This window comes from Pholcus phalangioides, unplaced genomic scaffold (genome assembly GCF_987345545.1).
Source record: "Pholcus phalangioides strain wild (caught in Gottingen) unplaced genomic scaffold, Ppha-v1.0 ptg000015l_1, whole genome shotgun sequence".
Lineage (NCBI taxonomy): Eukaryota > Metazoa > Arthropoda > Arachnida > Araneae > Pholcidae > Pholcus > Pholcus phalangioides.
The window spans coordinates 49,090,629-49,115,813 of NW_028301608.1; the positions used below are offsets into that span (position 1 = coordinate 49,090,629).

The window sequence follows — 25,185 nt, forward strand, 5'->3', positions numbered from 1 at the left end:
TAACCAAATATCATTTTCACGAGGCTCCCGGCCGTTCCCTTGTGGGCCCATGCGTTAAGACGTCACTGACTAGCAGCCGTATATGTACTGATATACAAAATTTAATTTTTTTATACGGTTCTCCAGTCCTCTTACTTTCAGTTAGTAAGTTGTTGCCTTGTTTCTACTAGCATTTGTTTCTTTTAGAGCCCACGGCTCCAACAAGGGTGGTGTGTGCTAACAGGACTTCTCCTCGCACGAACGATGTTTATCTTTTTCTGTTTTTTTTTCACACGATGGATAGACTATATATATGGCCTGTGAAAAGTCTAGCTTAGTGGGGCACGGCAAAGATCCCAGCCTAGGGGAGGCCATGACTGAGCTCAAAGATATTTCCACGTTTCTAAGTACAATATTAGTCGAGATATTGCTCATATTGAAAGTTGATGGGACAACTGAGAATTTAGAAACGTTTCAACCCTCTATGATTCGGTACATACAGTATTTGAATATGCACGGTAAATACATGGTGGACTCTAACCCATTAAACCAATTAATTTTCTCATTTTGTTTAGTGTTTTATGAAGTGCATCTTTTAGTGTCATTTCAGTATAAAATACGGCAATATTAGCGCAATAACTTTTTTTTTAATCGAGAAAGAGTTGATTCCTTGTCGGAGTGATTTTTTGAGAGCTGCTGAAATCTTAAGTGTTAAGAGATTTTTAAATCACACAAAACTGATAGGATTTGAAAAAACAACCTATCAACTTTGCTAAGAAAATTTCATCTGCTTGTAAATAACAATAAAATAAAAGCGAACAGCAGGTATATTTTACCGTCAATTGTTCGTCGTAACTAATTGAAAATTTGACTCTAATCAGTTAAATTACTGTGTTTTTGTATTGTTTCAATTAAAACTATACTGAGAGCACAATTTGCATTCGTTCTTTTCAAAAATAAAATATTTAACACATTTTTATGGGGTTGAATCGTATTGATTGATAAATATAATGCAACTTCAAAATCTCGAGTTTTCAGACTTCTTTTTCTTACTTTCCCCCTATACAAACTACGTAAAATAAAATAAAAATACGTTTAGATAACTTTTACTAATTGAAAGCATTTTTCTACAACTAACGGTTCACGAGTTATTTGAGCGGAAACAAACTTAAATTCTCACCCTCTATACATCAAAGATAGTACTTATTCACTTGATGTTGTTCCTCATTGAATCAATGCACAAAAATATACTTTTTAAAAAAATTTTTTAATCATCGATCTAGGAGAGGAAAGTGCACGCGTTTTAATTAAAAAACAACGACGTCGCTGTTATCAGTCGTTTAATTTAGGTTCGTTAGATTGATTGTCTGTCTAAAGGAGAGCTTTAGAAAGCTAGACGTCTGGTGCGCCGATGTCTAGAGGGTGAAACTTTCGATTGACGTTAATAGGGGGAAAACGAAATTTTTTCGCCCAAAGCCAGATTTTGAGAAGCGTCGATTACGGAATTTTAATGGCGTTGGGGACATTTAAGATATCTTTACGTTTTGTCATGTTTTTAAAATTCTAAAAGAGCCCATTATTCCCTCTCAATTAATTATAATGAAATAATGCTCGATGGACAGAAATGTGTATTTGCATCTGGGAATCATCTTGAGGATCAGGTGCAAAATAAGAATTATTCGTTGTTTTCTAAACGCCTAATTGACAAATTTGAGTACTAGTTACATTACACATTTTCATTGTTCAGTAAAGTTCTAGTCTGCTCAATCAACAAATGATTAAGCCTAATTTGGTAACCAAATTGTTAGTGAATATGATTTCGAACCTCTTGATATGACAAAATACCGCGAAACCTCGCTGCAACGATAGTCGACGTAACGATAAATCCCTCTACAACTATATTTTTCAAATTTTGTTTGGAATTGCCTAAATTCTAATGTTATACAGCTCCTGATATAACGATATTCTCAACTACTCAACTACTCAAGTGATCCGGGGACCACTGTAAATAACCCCTGCTTAATTCCTATGCAATTTGAGTTTGGACGGCTTCGTGTGGGTTGTGGGGGGGGGGGGGTCCTCCCTAACGAGAATCATGTCTCCAAGTACCGTTTAGTCATTAGCCAATCTCTACGTTAAAAAGTCTCGCCACACAGAGAAACAGTACACTTCACTCATAGTCAAAAAAATAGGTGACAGGTGGCACTGTATAGTAAGGCACTACAATAAGCATTGCACAGAAAGAAATTTCACGTTAGGTTCAGAACGTACACGCACATTTCAACTTGTACCAATTCGTTAGAGGTTCCATGGAGAAATATGAACGAGGTGCATGTGTGGTTTAGTAGTCATCACTTGTGTCTCTTCGTAGAGAGCAGGCATAACGTAATACAGTAAAAACCCTGGTAACCCCTCATATGCGGTCACTCCCTCTTTTGTGGCCAAACAATAATTTCCCCTTGTGTAATAAAAGTAAGCATTTCAAACCCCTGGTTAACGGTCACATTTTTTATGGACGTATCCCCACCGGTGTCTGCAAAAGTGAGGTTTTACTGTACTCTTACATAACATGGCAATTCAATTATTTACCACCTGCCCATTCCGGCATGTACGGATTCATTAGAAATTTCGCAGATGAATGAATACAACGTGCACGTTCGGTCAAATAGTAGCAATAGTCATTTGCTATGGACGAAAAAGTAATTAAACTTGAAACATTTTAATTAACTTGAAGACCGATCGCAACTGCTGATCAAACTCTCTTTAAGGATAAATCGGTAGAACATACCCGGATAAAAAAATGTTACTAATAAACTTTGCAAATATAAGAGAATTAAGAGAATATTACTTTGTCTTTATTCCTAATGTTTTTTTATAACTTCTTATGCCGTAAGGACTGAAATTACCTTTTACTGTATCAATTGCGACCCATTGAGTAATTGTTGCGACAATTGCGTAGAAAATGAAAGAAATGGTAGAAGGGTAGCCATATATCTATTTATCATAAAGCTTTCTATATAGATATCAAATAGGGTGAAAAATTGTTTTCTTGCTCCACTGTTAAAAGGAAAAAAAAATCAATTTTTTTCGCTTCTTCGGGGGAATATCCGAAATTGGTTTCTGCTTATGCCATCTTCTTCATCTCGTCAATCTGTCGTCCTTGAGAACATCAAATGCAGCCTCCTGTGCTGCAACTGCTGCCGTTCTCCACTAAGAATCGACGAAGACGACGACGACGAGGACGTCTTCTTCCTCTAAGATTAATGAAAATTGTTGATCGTCGAAACTTTTGAAAGAAGAAGAAGAAACCTAGGAGGCCATTGATTTTGAAGGATTGCATCGGCCTCTCTCTCTCTCTCTCTCTTCTACGATCACTACCATCATCCAATTTACCTCTCTGTATATTGGTACTGTACCTCCATCATCATCTACCATCTTTTCGTTTGACTTAGTGATTCTTAGAGGATAGGGAATTTCAAGTTATTAATAATCTATTTCCTTCAGGAGCGTAATTGGTTGTAAGGGAGACATATATATATATGCTAACACACATACGCACGCATACTCATTGGTGGTTATTGAGAGAACTCATCATCAAAGGTTCCAATGAAAAGCCATGAAATTATCCGAAGTCACGGGAGAAAGAACCCTAAAGGTTCTTTGAGAATCGACAGAATGCATCTATCTATTGGTTCTTAGACCCATGCTAATTCGAAGATCAGAACACATGATATTCTTTCAGCTAGGATCATGCAGGAGTGCACATGATCCCGAATGAATGACTAGAGGGGATTCACTTCGTAATATATTGGTAAAATACAGCAAGCTTTACCGGAATCAAAGTTCTATAATGAGTCGAGAAGTATGATGTATATTCAATGAGCTTTATGAAGAGTTTTATTGAAATTCAGTATTAATAATATCAAAATTTTGTCATTCAGAAGGTTTTTCGGATTTTTCAGTTAGATATGCCTTAACCCTCGCAGCTGCATTGACGAAATATCTATCCTTTTTAAAAACCTTTTATATTATCAATGACAAGCTCAGACATTTTGTAAAGCTGATTTCTCGATGGAATACATTTTTATCCCACTAACCCCCCAGGGATGATTCGAGGGAAAAATCTCTACTTGTTTTGTGGGACATATTTTTGGCGCTCCGACCACGGAACTTTTGATCGACGAAGCTTTCTTTGCCCTTTGAGCTTGAATTTGGCACCTTTCCTATATGCGGCCACACGGGTCGCATGGTGCAAGATCCACCCTTCCCATTAATTTTGCACCAACTCAAACGCGGAAAAAATCCTCATAAAAAAGATATGACATTTTACTTCCTCCCCCCTAGTAAAATGTCATATCTTTTATTATATGACATTGTTATATGACCCCCCCCCCCGGGGTTGGGGTTCAATGATTTCTGATACGCCGTTTAAGAAGCCATTTAATGTTCAACATCCCGATAATACCAAAAGCTGTTGAATGAAATTTTAAAAATGTCCACATTTTGAAGTGAAAATAGCATTAGTAATTTATACTTCAAGATATAAAAAACAGGTAGCATCACTGGTATGCCAAGCAAGCATGATTCTGACAATATAAATACGTTAGAACCGCACATATATACGCACAACACATTCCTGAATATATCAATTCCTTAGAAATTTCCTAGAGGAAAGTTTATGAGGTTGCATGTGCAGTTAAGTATGAAATTTTGAGTTAATTTTACATGTTATATCTTGAATGAGGACGTCTAAAATGTATCTGTAACAGTAAAAGTGAATTTTGGATACATTTAAAAGGCTTTATTTTACTGGAGTTAACACAATTTAAGAGGAAAAAAAAATTCAAAGCAACTAAATGATAACAGGAGTTTTTTCACAGGCCCGAAAATTCCCAGGACGTCGATTTTATTGGCAACGTAGCAAGTAATAAACCGCTTAATTTGATGTTTACGTGAGGAAAGCAATAAAATACCTAATTAAATTGCATTAAAGCTCGTCCCGAGTTATTCTCACTGTAATTGTGAGGGTATCAAGGTTATCGATATTTTATATATAGATGCATTGGATTATGTCTCAATGTGGTTTTATAGCTTCATTTTAAGGATATAAAATACTAAATATTTCTTTCCAATAAAAATATTTTTTATCATTCTTTGAAGCTAGTATTTTTCTAATTAAAAGCTCGACAGCTCAGTCCTAATCGACAATAGCTTTAATCGCAATTTACTGCGGGGGGAAAAAAAGTACAGTATTTTTATGTGTGGTATTTTCTATATCATGAAATCTGTTCATGGTATAGAAAATCGTTTTATTCCTTTTTTATATATATATATATATATATATATATATATATAACACTATATATATGCATATATATATATAACACTTCTCTGTTTCTGTTTTAAAAATATTTGTCTTTGATAGGCTATTCAAAAAAGGATCAAGTTAGCTTGCAATGTTTACGATGTAACCCACTTATGTATTATAAAAAAATGCTTTTCGAACTAAAATGCTCTATGAAGATGGAAAAACGAAAAGAAATAAGAAATCTTGTTTTTTCGTTTTCTGCATATAAGATTAATTATTGCTCATTGGTGAGTTCACACTCGAGTAACATTTGTTTCTTTCGCGTCTTCAGGAAACATTTTCTGGAAACAGAGAAACCAAAAGAATAGAAAAAGAGTGAAAGGAAAATAGAAAGCCAAACAGGCCATCGATCATTGTATAACTTGACGGAGAGTTTGTAACAAACGCATTGTACAATCTTTCTGAGGTGACAGTTTGTGAGTGTTTCCCACACAAGGTTAGTTTGAAAATCAACTCACTTGGCAACTCCGTTTACTAAAGACGTCGACTAAATTCCCATTGAATAGGACACATACAAGTTCTAAGACCTTTACAGCGTAACTATTCACCAGAAAATTATTAAATTTCAGGAAAGTCTTAGTTGAGAATGGGGAGAATTTTCGAAGCTCCTTTGAAGACGGAAAATCCCCGCTTGAACGTACAAGAGTTTCACCAGCGAAGCACGTTGTATACAATCAGTCTTTAGCGAGAAATTAAGCTTGATGGCACAGTGGTGATGTTGGTTTTTTTTTGGGGTTTTCCAACTCCCGTTCTCCCGTTTTAGAAGGTCTCTCCGCAGAGAGCAGGCGCACTTACTACACGATACTGTCATAACATGATAATTCAAGCATCTTTCATCTTTACTTTAAAATATGGAAGACGGGTGGCAGCACTAGCAGAACACAAAAAAAAAAAAAAACAATTTTGATATCATAAATACGTTAAGACCATGCATACACTCAGAAAACACATTCCCGCATGTGCCAATTCATTAGAAATTTCGCAGAGGAATGTGTACGAGGTACATATATGGTTAAGTAGTACAGTCGACGCTCGAATTGTACGAGCCTCCAATTTACGAACTGAACGTTTTTCCGAAACAATGTTCTGGTCTCAAACAATATACCGTTTTTTTGTCAAAAATTGTGACTTAAAAATAGGAGCGTTTTTTTGTACATGGATAAGTAATACAGGTATTATTAACGATATTATCGATATACCATTTCAACATTTTTCAGCCAATCGTAAGCCCCGAAAATCAGGGAAGGGGCTCCTTATACACGATAAAATACGGTACTATTTCTTTGAACGAACTTTTATTTTACGAACTTTTGATATTAACCATTTTTCACGTCCGTCAGGATTCGTAAAAACGAGCGTCGACTAGTAGTAGTGAAAAAAATAAGAACGCAAATGGTTATGATTGATATGTTTGGATACCCTGACGCGAAGCTTGTGTACTTTGGTTATACATTTGTAAAAATTTATCACGTGCACTAAATTTTCACAGAACTCCCCCCCTCCTCCCCTTCATGTGGTAAATGTTGAAACTGAGATTTTATTTGCTTTCAATTTCTTTCTAGACGTTTTTATACTTTCATAGCTTTCTGATGGGTAGTTAAACCTTTCAGTGGTTTTTGAAACTCCATTGATCCGCTTTATAATTGCCACAGTAGAAATCGCCAAACGCCTGTGCGAAATGCCGCTCTTTTTTTCAAGAAGACTATTTTTCCCCTATTTTCGAGGTGACACACGTCTTCTCCTTCCTGAACTCCAAAAATAATAAAATAAAACAATCGACGAAGAGAAATAATTTGGCTTCTATTATTATTTTTACTGCACGTATATCCCAATACTAAACCGAAGTCACCGGAAAAAGCATTGTCTCTTTCGTTCTGTTATCAAACTCTGAAAAAAGCTGACTCCGCTCACTGGCAGTTGATTTGAGAGAGTTGTAGGGAATGGGGGGGAGTGGAACACATGTTCGCGAGAAAAGCTTGCTTTATAGAGATCTCTTGACTCGGCCGAAATAAGAGGGTCTTAAGGAGGCGAGATATCTCGTCAATGCCACTTGGAAAGTTGAGGCCATGACTCTTACGATTCTTATGATTTGTTCTTATTTGACACTATAAATTCACCACATAGGGACCCGAGGAAAATCTGGCCTGGGACCAGTTGAAAATCCCAGCCGAGAGGCTCAGCTGCGGGATGGGGGGGGGGGGGGTCGAGAGCATGGCTGAGACTGTAGACTGCTTAGGTAACTCTAATTACACACTACTATTAAGCAAAATAAAATATTATACCACCAAAAAGGTAATTTTTTGGAGAAAACATAGACATATATATAGATATTATTATTTTTATACAAATGTAAAAATTTACACATTTTTTGAACAATATTTTATATTCGTGGCTTATTTTATGACTTGAAATACTGCATCACAGGTGTGATTATTATTTTCGTATGATCAATATCTCATTCAATATGATGCGGTATGTGTTTTTTTTGTTATTTTATTTCTTTGTAAAATCTTTATAACTTTTTTTTCATCATTGATTATAATAAAAAACAACTACTTGAAATCTTGATTTAAAATCCGAAATGCAATGAAAATATTTTCGCAACATTAAAAAAAGGTAACGGTACCTATGCCAATTATTTTTTACAATCAATTTATCTATCATCATACTAGAATATCAGATAAAAAAAAAACATGAAAAACCTCGAATGACAATAATAAATAGTTATGAGGTGAAACTTAATTAATTTACTCAATTTTACAAGCTGGAAGTTAGCTTTAACTTAATTTTACTTAATTCGATTCCGTAGTGAAGGTTAAGTTTTTTTGTTTTTTTTTGGTATTTTCACTTTTATTCTGAAGAAAATCCGCACTAAGAGATCAAAATAAAAATCAGGAAACAAACAAACATCGGTTCAGAAAAAGAGAAAAAAATTAGTTCCAAACACACACACACAGTAAATTAGAAAGAGTAGGAGTTGAAAGAGAATAAAGATTACATCAAGTGATAGGAAAGAAGAATTAAAATATAAAACTTTTTTTTTGCATTCTCACAACAACAAAGTGAATAACAATGAAAGAAATAAAAAAATTTCCTGCATTACTATATTCTTTTATCTTTATGTATATATATATACATACATAAAGATAAAAGAATTTCGATTATTTTTTTCTAAACGTGTTTCTCAGTCTTTTATAAATTCTTGAAAATGTTCTTGATAATCGTTTAAAGTCTTCAAAGAAATAAAAAAAACCAGCAAAAAAATTGGCGAGATCGAATAAAAGCACTTTATATAAAAATATAATATATACTTCAAACGCATGTTTTTCTTGGTAAAACATATCTTTTTGACAACGTATGAAATGGTTTTTTTTTTTAAATATAAGAGATTATGTAAAAATAATATCATAGAAAATATATGAAGCAGGTACGTAAAGAGGATCGACCATTCGGGGGGTGGGGGGGGCACAAAAAATTTCCCTCGCGAAAAATTTTGAGTCACCACCCTTAAAAAAGTATTTAAATTTACAGCATGTTAAGGGGTCTTTCGGAAAATATGGGTTCTTCGAAAAAATATTTTTTGTATATTTCACGGAAATATTAACATTTTTTTCTAATTTTTGATCAGCTTGATGGGAAGGGAGAGCATGCGTTCCCAAAAGCACCCCCTTGCTTACGCCTCTGTATAAAGTATGTTATTTTGCACGAGTCTTTTAAGAACAGATCTTTATTATTATATTAGCATTACCGTCAGTGTACGTAAACCAAGCTGGCTTGTATACTTCTCAGTTAACAGATCTTTGTCATTAAAACACTAGGAAACAGTAAAGAAACATGATATCCCACGCCTGTTGCAGCGTTACTATGTATGTCCATTCTACGAACAACGAGGGATCGTTACAACGAATATCGATTGTTCCTCATTTTATCAAAAAATAAACATTACGATCCAATGTTGAAATGATGTAATAATTTTTATAACTGTGGAAATCGTGGCTTCCTGACTACAAATACAAATACAACGCCACAACAGGCAAAATGCCCAACGAGGTGGCTGAGAAAAAGATGCCCATAACAAATATGGATGTCATATATTTCAAAAAAATACAGCAACACAATTGAAAACACAATCACAAAAATTATAAACAATGTTTATACAGAGATATAGATGGCTTTTTTCTCAGCCAGAGATATCAAGGAAACAGTTATTTTCCGGATATTATGCTGAGGTGAGCTTGGAAAGAAAAGTCATCACGTCTCCGCCGGGACTCGAACCCAGGCCCTCTTGCATACCGGGCAAGCATGCTACCATCTACACCACTGGAGACACATGAATCTGCCTTCCTAATTTCACGCACTGTGTCGTGAGGCGCTGAAGTAGAGGCATTAGTAGCCTCTCTTAACTTCAGGAAATGGCCCCCGGGTGGGACGGTTTGGAGAGATATAGATGGCTTTTTTCTCAACCAGAGATATCAAGGAAACAGTTATTTTCCGGATATTATGCTGAGGTGAGCTCGGAAAGAAAAGTCATCACGTCTCCGCCGGGACTCGAACCCAGGCCCTCTTGCATACCGGGCAAGCATGCTACCATCTACACCACATGAATCTGCCTACCTAATTTCACGCACTGTGTCGTGAGGCGCTGAAGTAGAGGCATTAGTAGCCTCTCTTAACTTCTGGAAATGGCCCCCGGGCGGGACGGTTTTTCTCCTCGACGGTGGGTTCGATTCCCGGCGGAGACGTGATGACTTTTCTTTCCGAGCTCACCTCAGCATAATATCCGGAAAATAACTGTTTCCTTGAATGTTTATACACATGATAAAATACTATACAATGCCCATAACGTATTTATGGTTGTCTTATTCTAAGTATGGATAGTCTTTTGTATATTGCGCTGTGTAGTGTATACGTTATATTGGGATATCAAAAGTGAAGAAACAGTTTTAAGCGAATTTCATAATTGAACGGACGGTGGGCGAGAAGATCTGGACACATTTTTAAAGTTAATAAGAAATAAACCAATTGACTTAAAAAGAGGTGAGATTTGCATTAAAATTCTTATCATAGTCTAGAGTTTTTTTGATAAATTTTTTAAATAAGTATTTCAGTTTACAACAGTTCACAAAGAGTGAAATTTGTTTTGTGATCGAGTTTTCAATTTGACAGCGCCACCTGTGAGTTAAATTTGAATGTTTTTCTTTTAAATTTGTCAAGGGGGAAAAAAACGCAAGTCGTTATAAGTATTTAGTGCAAACCGCACCTATTTATGTCAAAAAAAAAATTAGTTGATTTACTATTAATTTTTTATACGTATCAAGGACTTCCCGCTCACCCTGTATTATACGAAGGTATCATTTTTCTCCAATATAATAAATTTTCTCATAAGAATTCATCGAAATTCTTCACATTTAAGGGCAGTGTTTCCCAAAGTGGGTGATATCGTTCCTATGTGATGATGGAACTGACCAGGGTGTGGAAGGAGCAATAGAAGCTGCAAGCACAACATGGATCGTACGGGTTGGTAATTGGCGATGAGGGGGGGGAGAAAAATCTGTGAATTGGGTGATAACACAAATAAGTTTAGAAAACTCTGTCCTAGAGCATCTAAGAAAGGGACGATATCCGTGAAATATCGGTAGAAATTCTGGTCAGAGTTTTGGACAGTTTCGTTATGATCAGAATTCCCAAGTACGTGTTATTTTCGAATGGATTCAAATCAAATACGTCATTCCCCGATCCATGAAGGAAAATATTATGGAGGAGGAAACACACCTTAAAGATTTTTCCCCTCCACTTTTTATATTTTTATTTATCGCTTCGTTTCGTTTTGTTTATAAGAAAATAAATAAATAAAATAAGGAAACTGTGTGTGTGTGTTTTGTTCCCCACCGAACTCATAGAACAATATGAATCTGTAGCATTTCTAACGGATTGAACCTTATGGTTATAGACACCTTATTGCATTTCTCACATGGTTCTTGTAGCTGCACCGAAAAAATTCATCTCATAAAACTGAATAAGCTTTCTAATCTGAATTTCTTTTTTCATTTGAAAACATTTCGGATTGGATGCTTATTTTACATAAATTTCGTTTTCGAAAATTGGTGGTCAAAATTAAAGTGGTACATAGTATTGTGCCGTCTAAGGTGTTTTTTTTCTGAAGGTGTTTTTTATATGTGTTTTAGGAAACAAAATTCTATTCTTCTCTGGCTGTCTCCATGGGGAGAACGACGCGAGCGAGGTGATACTTGCGGGCACGGGGGCAATGAATGAATGAACGCCAGAACTTTGCCACTGGACTTATCCCGTAGCAGAGATTTCTTCCAGTCCAGCTTCGTGGCAGAGTCTGGAACACGGGCACGGGGGCAAGGGGGACCACATGTATTAACCTTTGCTAACTTTTTCCGACACAACTCTGGCCACACAGGCCATGTTCTTTCCATTTCATAATTTGAATTTGCTGGTAGATGTCACAATTAATGACAACAACTCTTTGTTTGCACAGTATGTATGACTGTGATTTCGTTGATTTGTTAATATGTTTTGTTGGTATTTCTTTACTATGAAGTTTGCAATCCAAATTTTTTTTCCTTACCATAGTTTGAATTACGAAAAAAGTATTTTTATATTTGGAAAGTAATATTATTCCAATACATTTTTATACATGATTTTTGCGGCTTTGAACGTCGTGTAAGCAGTACAATTCGAAAGAGATTTTTTTAAATATTTTGTCCGGCTTTCAATATGTGCTACATTACATACATTAACAATTAAAAAAAATTATCAGCTAGAAAAAAAAAAAATTGAATACTGAAGTAAAAGGATCATCAAGGTAATACGTGACTAGAAAATTTTAAGCTACTTTGGGATACTGGTTATCAGTGATTAAAACTTTAATTTTTGAATAGGAATGATTTCAATGAGTGATTATTCAAACATCATTCACAGTCTTTCATTGATGAGATGGCTGAGGGGGGGGGGGTCAATTGCTTTTAAAACATACCTCCATCTTCATATGTGTACATTCATCTTAACTAAACCCCGAAACTTCTCCAACTCCTAATCCCATCTCGTCTGTAATCACCACAAAATTTGTTAACCGCGACACTACCCAATTGTCCGGGGAAAATATGTTGTAAAAAAGTTTGTATGCTTTTTTTTTTTTTTACACTAAATAAAGTGTTCCAGACTCTGCCACGAAGCTGGGCTGGAAGAGATCTCGGCAACGGGATAAGTCCAGTGGCAAAGTTCTGGCGTTCATTCATTCAGTCTTTCATTGAATTTATTATCAGTCAATAATAGGGAAAAGTCTGATTTATAGCAGTGACGAAAACGCTTTGAGTGGGTATTTCGCGTGTCTGGTGCCATTGAAAAAAAAACAATAATAAATTCAGTCATAAATTTCACTTGTTTGAGGAAGACATATGGATTCATAATCTATCTTATTCCTCAATTTTTTTTTTGATTTGTCACCACTTCTCACGCATATGTGGGAAAATTGTGGATCGAAGAATGGTGGTCCCACATAAAAAAAAAATGTAGTGAATTCCATGCTAAATCGATTTTATTCTATTTTATTTTTCTCCCATAGAGAAGGACTCTGAAATTCTCGCGTTTGCAGCATTTCTGCACTTCCGGATAAAGAAGTGATGGGGGAAAAAAAACTTTTTCTCGGAATGGTTTGGTCATGGAAAAAATCCATTTACTTCCGATGGATCTGGAATAATTTTTCCTCCATCTTTTCCATCCACGCGAGGTTTGGAATGAACGAATTTCCTGTAGGGGGAAAAAAACATATCTCTGTGGTGTTGAAAGGAGATGAAGAAGAAGAAAGAGCATGCCGAAGACCAAGGCATGAATTTTAAATTTTTCTTTCCACCGAGGACGTCTCTACGGAGAGAAAACGCAGTCTTCACTCTATATCTGTCCTTCGTTTTCCCAGTCATTCGATGATTTCACGATTTCTTGGAAAAAACTTCAGGTATACGTTTTTCCTATACGAAGAATGACGACTTCATTTATGTCATATACACAATAGAATCACAATAAATTGTACTTTGGTATTTTTTATGACCACTTAAAACAGGGGGTGCACCTTTTGATAGGTGCAGGTATGCGGTAATTGTCGCTGGCCAGAAATTTGTATTTATATTGTAGCCATGTGATATGTGTTTTGTGGCACATTCCACTAGTGTCGGCTATGCCACCTTTTTATTTTATAAAACTTTATTATGATATAATTGCGACTCTATCATAATTAATTATTGACACACAAATTTATTCATCCCACATATTTTTTGTCAAAAATATATGCGTATTTTTTTGGGGTAATTTCATTTTGACTTGCAGTGCACGCATTTTTTTCCGTGATTAGCGATTTTTCAGCAACTTTAGTGATAGTTGGCAACTTTACTTGCCTTTGAAATGTTTTCGGGTTTAAATGGGAACTACTTCCCTTCGACAATTTTTTTAGATATGCTGAAAAAGTCAACTTTACTTGCCTTTAACAATATGACAATTTTTTGGCTGTAAATAACAACTTTCCTTGAACAATTTTTTCGGCTGTATTTGGCAATTTTTATTCACCTTTGGCAACAATATCCCGTATTTTTATGAAATAAACATGGACATCCTAGGTAGTTATCGCGTTATGTGTTATGATATTTTTCTCTGGAACAAGTTTCGCGGGCGGGGTGAAACACCTCGGGGGGGGGGCACATTTGGCCCACAAACCGGAGGTTGTACACCCTTGACATAAAATATCAAAAAACCATGAATAAACTGGGTGTGATCAAATTTAAAATTTGTGTAAACTGTCGAGAACAGTAGAAAAATGCATGGCTCTTTTTGTGATAGCCGATAGTAATGTTTTTAACGTGTACTGCTTGTGATACCACGTACAAATTACATCAGCGTGATATTAGGCTCTCGAAGGATTCCTTAACCTCAAGTCGTCCAGTAACTTCACTCAGCTTCAGCTTGGTCATCTTCTTCAATGGCAGATGACTCTGCTCCTTACTTAGGCACTTCTTCATCACATAAGAATTCCGGTCATATCGCTATACCTCAATTTACTGGCATTAACGAGTTTGTTTGGAAATGAATTCGCCATCTATCGGTCGCCTCACGCTCGTTAGGGAAAATATCTTGTTCTATATTCTTCTTCCGGTTCGAACCCTAGGCGTGACGAGAATCTTACCACCGCGTCACTCGGACTTCAAGGAAATTGTGGATGATCAGGCTCTCATTACAGCCAGTGGTTATTAACCAGGAGACCTTGGAGACGTTTCAGGGGGGGGGAGGGTTCTGTGAGTTTAGGTGAGGGAACAATTACCTTTTTTTAGATTATGTACTGAAAATAATTCTGTAAGGACGGTCCAAAAATCATGGCTTTATCTCATTAGCAAGGAGGTCTTTGTCTTTCATCTTATTGACAAGTGGGTTTTCTGGCTTTCATCTCATGTGTACAAAGGGTTCGTGGGACACAAAAGGTTAAGGACCCTTGGACTATGCAATGTTTCTCAAAGTGTGCGTCGTGGTTCCTATGGGCACTACCAACCTTCGTCAGGAGCATCGTGGCGAGCTGGAGACATTGATCTGTGTAAATATTTATGTTTTGAAGAGGTTCTTTTATATGGAAAAATACCTACAAAAATATTCTGGAGAGCCGAGTATAAACCTTAAATTTGGCAAGAGAGCCACGGGTGACAAAAGTTTGAAAATCACTGGTCTAAGGTCTTCTTGTATTTCTAACAATGTACTCTCTACCTTCAGGGTCAAAGCAGCTGTTTGTTACCAGTAGGTATACTTTATCGTCAGGGACTCTCGTTACCTTTTTCGTTCGGTCAACTCTATTACTCTTATTATATTAATTGAAAGTTTCTAACAAAAAATACGAGGATAAATGCCACAAGAGAGCAAGGATCGTCACTAAAATGGAATAGTGATAAAATTTGCTAAAAGAAAAATAAACAATCTGCATCTAATGCATATTCAGAATATCACCCCATTTTGTTGGCTGAAGCCATGTCTGGAAGAAACTTCAGCCCTAAAACCTCATTTTTTTCAGTTTGAAAGGTTTGACACTCACTTATGTGACGAGTGAATGTGTTACGTGATCTTGCATACAACAACCAAGTGAATCGGTGAAGTATCATAACGCTGGAAGACAAGCATTTTGATCTTTCGCAGTTGGAAGAAACTTGGGAAAAGACAAAAAAGGCATTATTTAAAATTATCGATCTTATGAATTATGGCTCCTGCCATCTTATTACAAACAATAATACGTTTAGGGCACTGAAACAGGGTGCATGAATGGCAAAATGGAATAGGGATTTCGAAATTTCTTCAGCAATATCCATCAATTTTTTTTCAATGTCTATGTTACTGTATGTGTATAATATCTAGAGATCATTTGTCCTTAATTCATGAACTATGAGGTTTCTTTCACATTGTTACTACGCAAGCAACATATACTTTATTTTACTTATCATCAAGATGTCGGTAAGTGGAACTAATATAAAAGAAGAAAACCGTTCAATGATCATTCGATAACTCCACCGAGATTTTCCATTGTCTTAATACGAACCATAAAATTCAGAGAATCAACTTTGCATGTGCTTTTGTTATGAAATAGCTATTAAACGCATTAGGTATGCATCGCGTGTCCCGCTACTCCGTTTGTGCAATCATTCATTAAGGAAAATATACCATTGGAAAGATTTTTTTTAAAAAAGGAAACACATTGGCATCAGTATAAAATAATGAATGCATAGATTACAAAACTTAAAGGGCGTTCGTTCGATGTCAAAGCGCTATTCAATAAGATTCGAGCGTCGTCACCGAGAAGACAATGTGTCGAGATGACGAGATAAGGAGTTACCACGTCTGAACAGGAAAATAACCCGTCGACGTCGCCGTCATTGGGCGCGGGTGGATACCAAGACATGTCTTTAAAATGTGTCCTCCACCTTCTACTTACTTTCCAGACAAGAAAATTCGAAGTTGTGTCATTTTCGAACACCCATTTCCACACAGCCTACGCTCTTTTAGTATATTATCTGCCTTATCGTCGTTTTCGAAAAGTTCGTCCCCACCCATTTGCAACCCATTTGGCATTCTAATTACCCATTCGGGCGTCAATTTGTACATTAAGAGTTTGTGTCTCGAAATGCATTTATTTGGCGGAGGTCTAACCTTCAATGGCACGAGTGTGTATGTGTGTGCTAGCGAGAAGATTATTTCAACCTCTGGGTATGGGGCGTCGGACAAACATTGTTAAGTGCACGGTTTTCTTCGCGTATCTGCATAACCATTGAATCTTTGTTTACAGAGGTAGAGAAGTATGCGTAAATACAGAGCATAATGTCTTAATATAAATGCGATACTTCAAACTTTAATTCTTAAGAAATCAACTCCATCTGATTTTCAGTTCTGAAGTTGTCGGCTTCCTTCCAAGGAATGCGATGCGAGTCTTAAATGAGGAAACAAAAAGAAAACTGCTTAATTTGATTATCTCTGTCACTGATTTTTGATGAACAAACTAAAATACATTGTAGTCATAAACTAACTTTGACGATATACGAGCCCCCAAGTGAGCGCAAAAATCAACTAATGTGAATGGAATTCGGGACATTGGTATTTCTCAGAACATGCGCTCAAAAATGAGTAGACAAACAAAAACTAAGCTCTCACGGTTACGGTTACAGCAACAAAATTTCGAAAAATTTGAATAGCAATACTTACTTTAATTCACCGAAAAATGATCGGCTCAGTAAAAAACCATGAATGGCGTTGAAAAGCCACGGTTCCTGTAGCACCATAAATGATAAGCATAAGAAGATCTCACTAAGGGGTTGGTGTGCGCAAAAGAAAACTTCGAAAAAAACCACATCTCAAAATTGTCAGAGATATTTTATTCATTCCAAAGAGACGAAATTAGCACTGACGTTGTGCAACAACTTGCTCAAGGCAAAAAAATAAATTAATTTCGGGTATGAAGATCGCGTAAAACCTTGAAAAGTGCACACGTACTCATAAGGAACAAAAAAAAGAACAATACCCATGACTGATAGGTTTTTGGTAAAGCTCAAAATGAAGGAAGAATGGTGACTTTTTTTGCCTTAATTAGAAAACCAAACAATAAAATTCATAAACAGTCAAACCTCGTTAATGAGTCACTATTGGGAGAGCAAAAATATGACTTAGTAAGCGGAGTGACTCTTTAAACGGAGTAAGCCATAGCTGTGCCAATTCCTGTCTGAGGATAATTGGGACTTCCCAAAGGTGACCAGGTAAGCGGAGTGACGTGTTAACCGGGTGACGCACTAACGAGGTTTGACATCGCGTTTCAGTATGTTCTCTATACAAATCTACTGTTTTGGGCCGATATCGTCGCCAAATTTCACATAATATACCCGACTTGAACGATTGGAACGAAATGCCCGAAATGAGCGAAAAACTGTCGGGCAACAAGGACTTCTCGTACTAAACCATAATTTTTGGAATGTTTATTTTGGTTACCGTGGTTCCCAAATAATGAGTTTCAGACATGTTTACTCCTTTATATCGGTTTTTCGCTTCTTCGATACTCCCAGTGTATAGAGCAGAGTCGTCTTAACGCATGGGCTCATTGGAACATGACCCAGGGGCCTCAAGTGCAAAGAACACCTTCATGATAATACAACCTGATTAGGATTTTCGAGATTAAGCATATAAATTGGTATAAATTAGTAAGTAGGTATTTATAGTCAGATAAGAGGCTTTAGAAAGATAAATTTTCACGGGTTCCCATGAGGCTCTTGAGACGGCCCTGACATAGCGAAAACCTAGCAGTGTCGGGTATTGCAGCTAGTTTAAAATAAGAATAGAAACAAAAAAAAAACATCTGCAACAAGCTAGAAATTGAAAAAGAACGGTAAGCAAAAGGAAAAAAAAATCAACATTCTACCTTCATTTTGAACTTCATCAAGAACTCCGTAGTAACTTCGTCACTCATTGCGACCAATCGCCGGACACTAAATTTTCTCCCTTACTAATACCAATGCAAGGTTTGTTAATATGGCACCTCGGATTCATATCACTGAAACGTGGTCACTCTAAAATCAGACGCAATCATTTGACAAATCAAGGAAATTGAGCTTTTCTTAAATACGACATAAAAATGAAATAAAACACATATATTACGGCGTTGTGTGTGAAATTAAAAGGACATTAGTACAGACAGCCAAGGAAAAATGCGAAAATATTTTCTTTTATTTTGGATCACGTCTGAGCAAAACGACGAGAGAATCACACCCATAAATGTATTACAAGGGGTAGATGAATGATAAAAGCGTGACATATCGCAGTTTCTTAATACTGACAAAGTCACTTGCGCGATTATTGCTCTGCAGTAGCAGACTGTCATGAACGTGACCAAATCTAGAATGAGAAACGATAACAACGTGGACGGAGGCAAAATCGTTTCCTTTAATCGCGTGACCGTTACGCCCATATCTTGGATCGATATCATACACGTATGTATGTATGAGCCTTTATGAGTAGGAATCCATCTTTCTCCCGCAGTTAAAATATAAAAAAAAGAAGAATCAAATAATCAGTGCCGTTATTATTATTATCATTCAAAAATCGAAGACAGAAAAGAAATGATGACATCTGCCGATCCATTTTTGCGACAAGGGATGAATTTCATGAATAAATTCTTTCAATCCTCTCTCTACTTCTATACATCTGAAAATACATCTGAAAGATTTCAGCTTTGGAAGTTTTTAGAGTTTTCCAATATTTACTGAAGATTCCCAACACCTCAAATATGGAAGAATTGAGATGGAATTGGAGATTTATTCGTTGGAATAATACGGGAATGAGTTTGCCGTTGTCAAAACGTTTCTCCAATTTGATTTCCTGAGTAATTTATGATGACATTGCCAAACTTGTGATTCGAACATAAAGTGCAAAAAAAAAAAAAAAAAAAAAAAAAAAAGCTTTCAAATTGAATTGAAGCTGATGAATTTATATGTGTCATGACAAATCTGCCAAGTTTTGAGAATTTGAAAAATGGTCAGCCCATGCTCAGTCTTCGGATGTTGTAACATAATGAGTCTCACTCTATTGATCAGCTTATTTCTCATTATTGTTGGCTAATTACCTAACCAATCTCTGGTTCGACAAGATTGAGTTTCTGGAGATGTCAATTCCGCTGTTTATACAAGGGTTTGGAGAACTGGCTTAAGCGAAGATGAAATTTTAGAAAGGTAGTTCAGATACCTTTGAGGGTAGTCAAATCTTCATCCACTCGTAATTTTTGAATGCAATGCGCTAGACCAGTGGTTCTCAACCTTTGAAAGCCCGCGGCCCGGTTATTTCTTTTTTGTGAGTGGAAGGCCCGGTCATACACACGAATAAGGAGAAATAAATGGTTAAAAATGAAAAGGTCAACAACTGACTGCCCGGTTGGACTGATGTCAGGGTCCGCTGGTTGAGAAACACTGCGCTACACAATTACGTTACAAAAGCAACCAACGCTTTTCTTTCCCAAAAGCAGTGTTTCTCAAAGTGTGCGTCACAGCTCCTAAGGGGGTCGTCAAGCTCTGTCAGGAGTGTCGATGTGAGCCGGAGATATAGATCAGTGTGCCTATTTATGCGTTGAAGTGGTTCTTTCACAAGTGTGAAAATATCTACTAAACTATTCTGGGGAGTCGCAGACGAACCATGAATCGGACAATGGAGCCGCTGATGAGAAAATTTTGAGAACTACTGCTCTAAAGCATGTATAATGATGTATGATGATTAATGATCATGATGATGCATGATTTTTTATACACGCCGAACGGGATCATACAATTACAGCCATACCAAATTCAGCCGACATTCGACACCAGATGGCGGCGCTGGTGATCAGCTGAGTTAGATCTCACTGTTCATTCTACCATCCTCCCTTTTTCACCTTATCTTCCAAGGAAAGAAAAATGTTCGTATCTTCTGTCGCACTGCACTCGCCCAGATTGTGAGGATATTTGTTCGATTTCCCACAGAAACAGCTACATTATCTTTCCAAAATTCATCTTAATAAACCAGTACAGTAAAACTTCCGGTATTATCTCGACAACAACAAGAAACCGACCGTAATCCCAGCTCTGTCCCCGTAAGGATTATAAGCTGGTTATTGAGAAGAATATGGGCACGGTGGGAAAAAAATCTGAAGATATATCGAATCAGTGAAGCTCCCCATCGCCGAGATGGGACCTCCTAGTCCAAAATGCGACGTTACCAGCAAAATGTGCAATATATATGTTTCTGCCGAATTCGGCCAATTCGTGAAGTGGCCAGTTCCGGCCAATGATCGACATTCTGGCTTTCGTCGGTCAATAGCCGACCCCTTATGTCGATCCCTACACATCCCAATACGGGGATCACTAGGATATCGATATTCAGATTCCTTGGATCGTTAGGGTTGCCATAGCTAAACGTAATTATTATCATTAACCATAGATAAATATAAATGACCGTAATTATCGCAAAAAATACTCCGACATGGTGATGACCCCGAATCATAGGGATGTATATGGATATATAGGACCGGCTAAAGCCCGGTGAAACCCCAATTTTCGGACATTGGCCGCATCAACTGCGCTGGGCTGGAGGCAGTAATGAGCATCGAGCTTTGGCAGTAACATATACGCAATATGAAGAACAAAATACGTTATTTCCACAGTATACGCCGATCAGTCGGTGATAAAATGCATCGCTGATAATAGCGCTGATAATGGCGATGATAAATCGTGATGCATATCTCTAAGTCAACGAACGTTTTGTATATTATTGCATTGGAAGTACAAGTCTTCCCCTCTTAAAGGGATATCGGACACCCCGCTTAAAAGGATAAAATCCTCCAGCAACAAAATTTCTCCCATGGAGATAATGTTAAAATTCCCCACTTCATATGATAATTTCGAAGACTTTTCCCCCCGATCAATCGATTACTACGCTTCACACGTCAATTATTAATACATATAATACAAATACAACGCCACAACAGACAAAATGACAAAAGATGCCCCCCATAACAGATATGGATATCAATATATTTCAAAAATACAGCAACCCAGACATGATAAAATATTATACAATGCCCATAGAGAATACTTATGGTTTGTCTTATTCTAAGTATGAATAGCTTCTCGATTTACCCCAATGTTTTTATTTAATGAAAAATTTTTTGGAATTAATGTAGAATATGTCACTGCTAAGATTGGGGGAAAAAATTGAGAGTAGATACTGGGGCGTCCAATTATCCAAATTGTCTTCAATACTACATAATTAATTTATTTTTGTTGTTTGTTGAGTCATTAGAGGGCGCTAACTTTCCCAATGAAAATTAAAAATGCTAGGTATTGTGATCACTGAAATTTCATTTTTGATGTCTGATTTATTCGAGAAGCTTTATTAATATTGGCTCTTCATCAGTTTCCAATATACAAATCATACTGACGTTGTAAAATGGCAATTGAATTGTTCCCCGCATAATCGGATATTATGTGCTGGAATCATTGATATCCGACTATAAGCCATGCCAACTGCACCCGGAAAAATTTTCACTTTTACCCGCAAGACATAGTGATGCAGTTTTGATGCATATCAAGTGAAGACTCACTGTTTTGAAACATAGTACGTAGATAGTAATAATAATTACCCGAACATGGAACCTTCAAAATTTAAAAAAAAAAAGCAATTAATGGATAGAGATAAGACTAGTTCTTGTTAAATCAGCCATTTTTTTTTTAAATCTTTCTCGACGTTATACGTCGAGAACGAAACTAAAATGTAAGTCAATCATTTTTCTAATTCTCCTATAATGAAGGTGGATTTCGCCAGAAGCTCGAATGAGATACGAACTAGTTCCTCTATAATCGAACACACGCTAACATTTTCCTGTTCGAAAAAACTGGCACGTATAATTAATTCAATTAACAGAGAAAATAGGAAAAGAAAACAGCAAAATTTTTAATTGCTTTCAGTTGCGAATTTACAACTTTGCAAGTCATAACCCCATGAAATGTTACTTGTTTTTTTTTCTCCTCATCCAAAGAACATTCTCATGGTCGTAACAGATAACGTTGTCGAGTTATTGTTAATTCCATAAAAAAAAGAATATTTTTTTATGTGTAAAACGAAAAAAAGAATGATCCGTGTACATTAAAATTTTAAATATTCTGTTTTCTCAGCGACAGTTTTGTGGAGATTATTCTGTACTAGTGAAGCTTCATTCGTTGATATTCATGAACTTAAAATTAATTATTGAAATTTCAAGCCCCTTTTTTAATGGCTATTGCCCTAATCTCACCTCTGGCAGAAGGTTATTGCGATGAAAAGCATTCCTTCCCCTTCCTACTTCTCCTCATGCCCTCCCGTCTTAAGCCTTATTATGTCCGGGATTTTGTAGAGTTAGGCTCGAGTGCCGTAATTGCAGTTATCTCTTGCCGAAAATATGAAATTTTTTTCCTCTCTCTTCAGTTTTCGACCATATCATTCTTGCCAGAGAATAGAAGAGAGACTGTCTCCTGCCCCCCGCCCTCTCTCTCTCTCTTTCTCTCATGCACTGTCACTACACTGTCTCCATGTTTCTCTCTGATTTCCATGAATGTCAAGTATAATTACGGTCGTACATTCTCATTTACGTAATTAGGCTTTTTTTCCCCTAATATTCCAAAGTTAAGTACACCAGTTATCGTATACTTTATTTCTCTCTGAAAGTACTAACATTGTATAATTAAAAAAAAATGCATATATATACGTATATTATTTTTTAAATTTTGCTAACATTCATATTGATATTTTTTTCGATGTTCCGTTTCATATTGAAGAAATTTATACTATGGAACTTATATGTCAGTAATTCCTAATAACAGAATAACAAAATAAACAGGCAGGTGTGCGAGATGCATAAACGGTTAAGTAGTAGTGATAGTAATTTTTTTGAATGGTTTTAACTACGTTTTAGATCATACATGCTAAACTCATGGCCCATAGGCCCTATGTGGCCCTCGGAGTAATCTGATGTATCCCGCGACCTCAAACTTAATTTTGTGAAAATGAACTAATGATAACTCAAATTATCTGTGGTGTAATTCCACATCACTTGAGTGGCTCGTGGCATATTCTCAGATCATTTAAGCGTCTCGCTCCAAATTTACAGATCAGTCAAAAGGCCTGCGGTATATTTATTTACAGAACACTTGGGTGACCGGCAGCACAGTTCCGGAGCAATTAAGCTACTCGTGGAACATTTAAGGATCACCAAAATGACTCGTGGCACAACTACAGATCCTTCAAGTAGTCCGCTGCACATTTTCTGATCACTTAAGTGACACAAAGGTAGAGTTCCAGAGTACGTAAAGCTGACACCGGCACAGTTCTAGAACGCTCTAGCGACCTGCAGCATATGTTTACATTACTTAAACGAACCTCGGCACATTTATAGATCACTTGAGTGACTTTCGGCGCTATTCCAGATCACTTAATTAAGGGAGTGGCCCGCAACATATTTTCATTTCAAATCAGCAAGTGTGGCCCGCATTCTCCTAAAAGTAGAATATCCCTGTTTTAGATTGTTGTTAGGTGCGATGAGACATTTTTTTATGAAATTAGATATAGAAGTAGAAATTGTATACGATAGTGTTCGCCAATAAGCATAAAAATTCAATTTACTCCAAATCTCTTTGAGGAGTGAAAATGCTTCTTAAAGTTTTAGGTAATTTTTTTAAGATAGCTATTTCTCTGTTTTTCATAAAAGCGCAACCATTTTTTCATAAAACTCCCCTTCGGAATTTTGAAGTAAGAAGCTATAACTCTTCAAAAAAAACCAAAAAAAAACAGATAATACTGTATTTCAGTACAGTGATTCTCAACCTATTGAGCGCAATAGCTTTTGATCCACCAAATGTCTCAAATAAGAGGAGGATTGCTGTAAGGCATAATATTCTAATGTTACCCTTGAAAAAATCCACGATCGTAAAAGTTCAGACAAAATGTGTGTTTTCGATCATATGTATTAGTATAAGATACCTGATATAATAAGGTACCCGAAGGTACATCAGCCACTTGTACAGACTATCCCATAATCGACTGACTGTTTTCAGAATGAGATAGCAAGAAACAGCGACAGATATTAACGTGGTTCTTGCGGAACACACATGTGCGAAGTCAGGAATTTCAGATATGTCATTCATGTTGCAAGAGGATGTGTAGTTTTTAAAAGAAAAAAGTTAACTTTTTATACGCACATCCTGGGCCCAAAACACAAATAGAAACTTGTTGCAATGTCTCTCCTGATGCCAACAAAAAACATTTCACGTTTCTAAGTGCAATATTTGCAGAGATATTTGAATTAGAAATCGGAGGAAAGTTGCAAAAGAACAGTAAAAACTAACGGACAACGTTTCTTTCCCAACTTTCCTCCGATATTTGAATTCAGATATTTCTGCGAATATTGCACTTAGAAACCTGAATTTTTTTTTGTTGGCATCAGGAGAGACAGGGCAATTGGGTTTTTGGGGAACAGGATGTCCGTATGAAAAGTTAACTTTTTTATTTTAAAAACTATAAATCCTCTTGCAACATGAATGACGTATCTGGAATTCCTGACTCCGAACACTTATGTTCCGCAAGAATCATTTTGATAACTGTCACCGTTTTCTTTCTATCAAATTTTGGAAGCCGCCAGTCTATTGTGGGACACTGTATGTAGAGAAAAAAAATGATTTGTAGCAAAATATAAACCTGTGTTGTATTCAAACTTACATTCAGAATGAGAATCATCATTTTATTTTTTAGGTCAT

The 25,185-nt window shown here is 36.4% G+C and overlaps 1 protein-coding gene across 3 annotated transcripts in view; it reads left to right on the top strand.

Annotated features, from left to right (window-relative positions):
• LOC149076142 (cell adhesion molecule Dscam1-like) overlaps positions 1-25,185 on the top strand; it is a 600,278-nt gene that overhangs the window by 137,080 nt on the left and 438,013 nt on the right. The gene's annotated exons all lie outside the window — the stretch shown is intronic.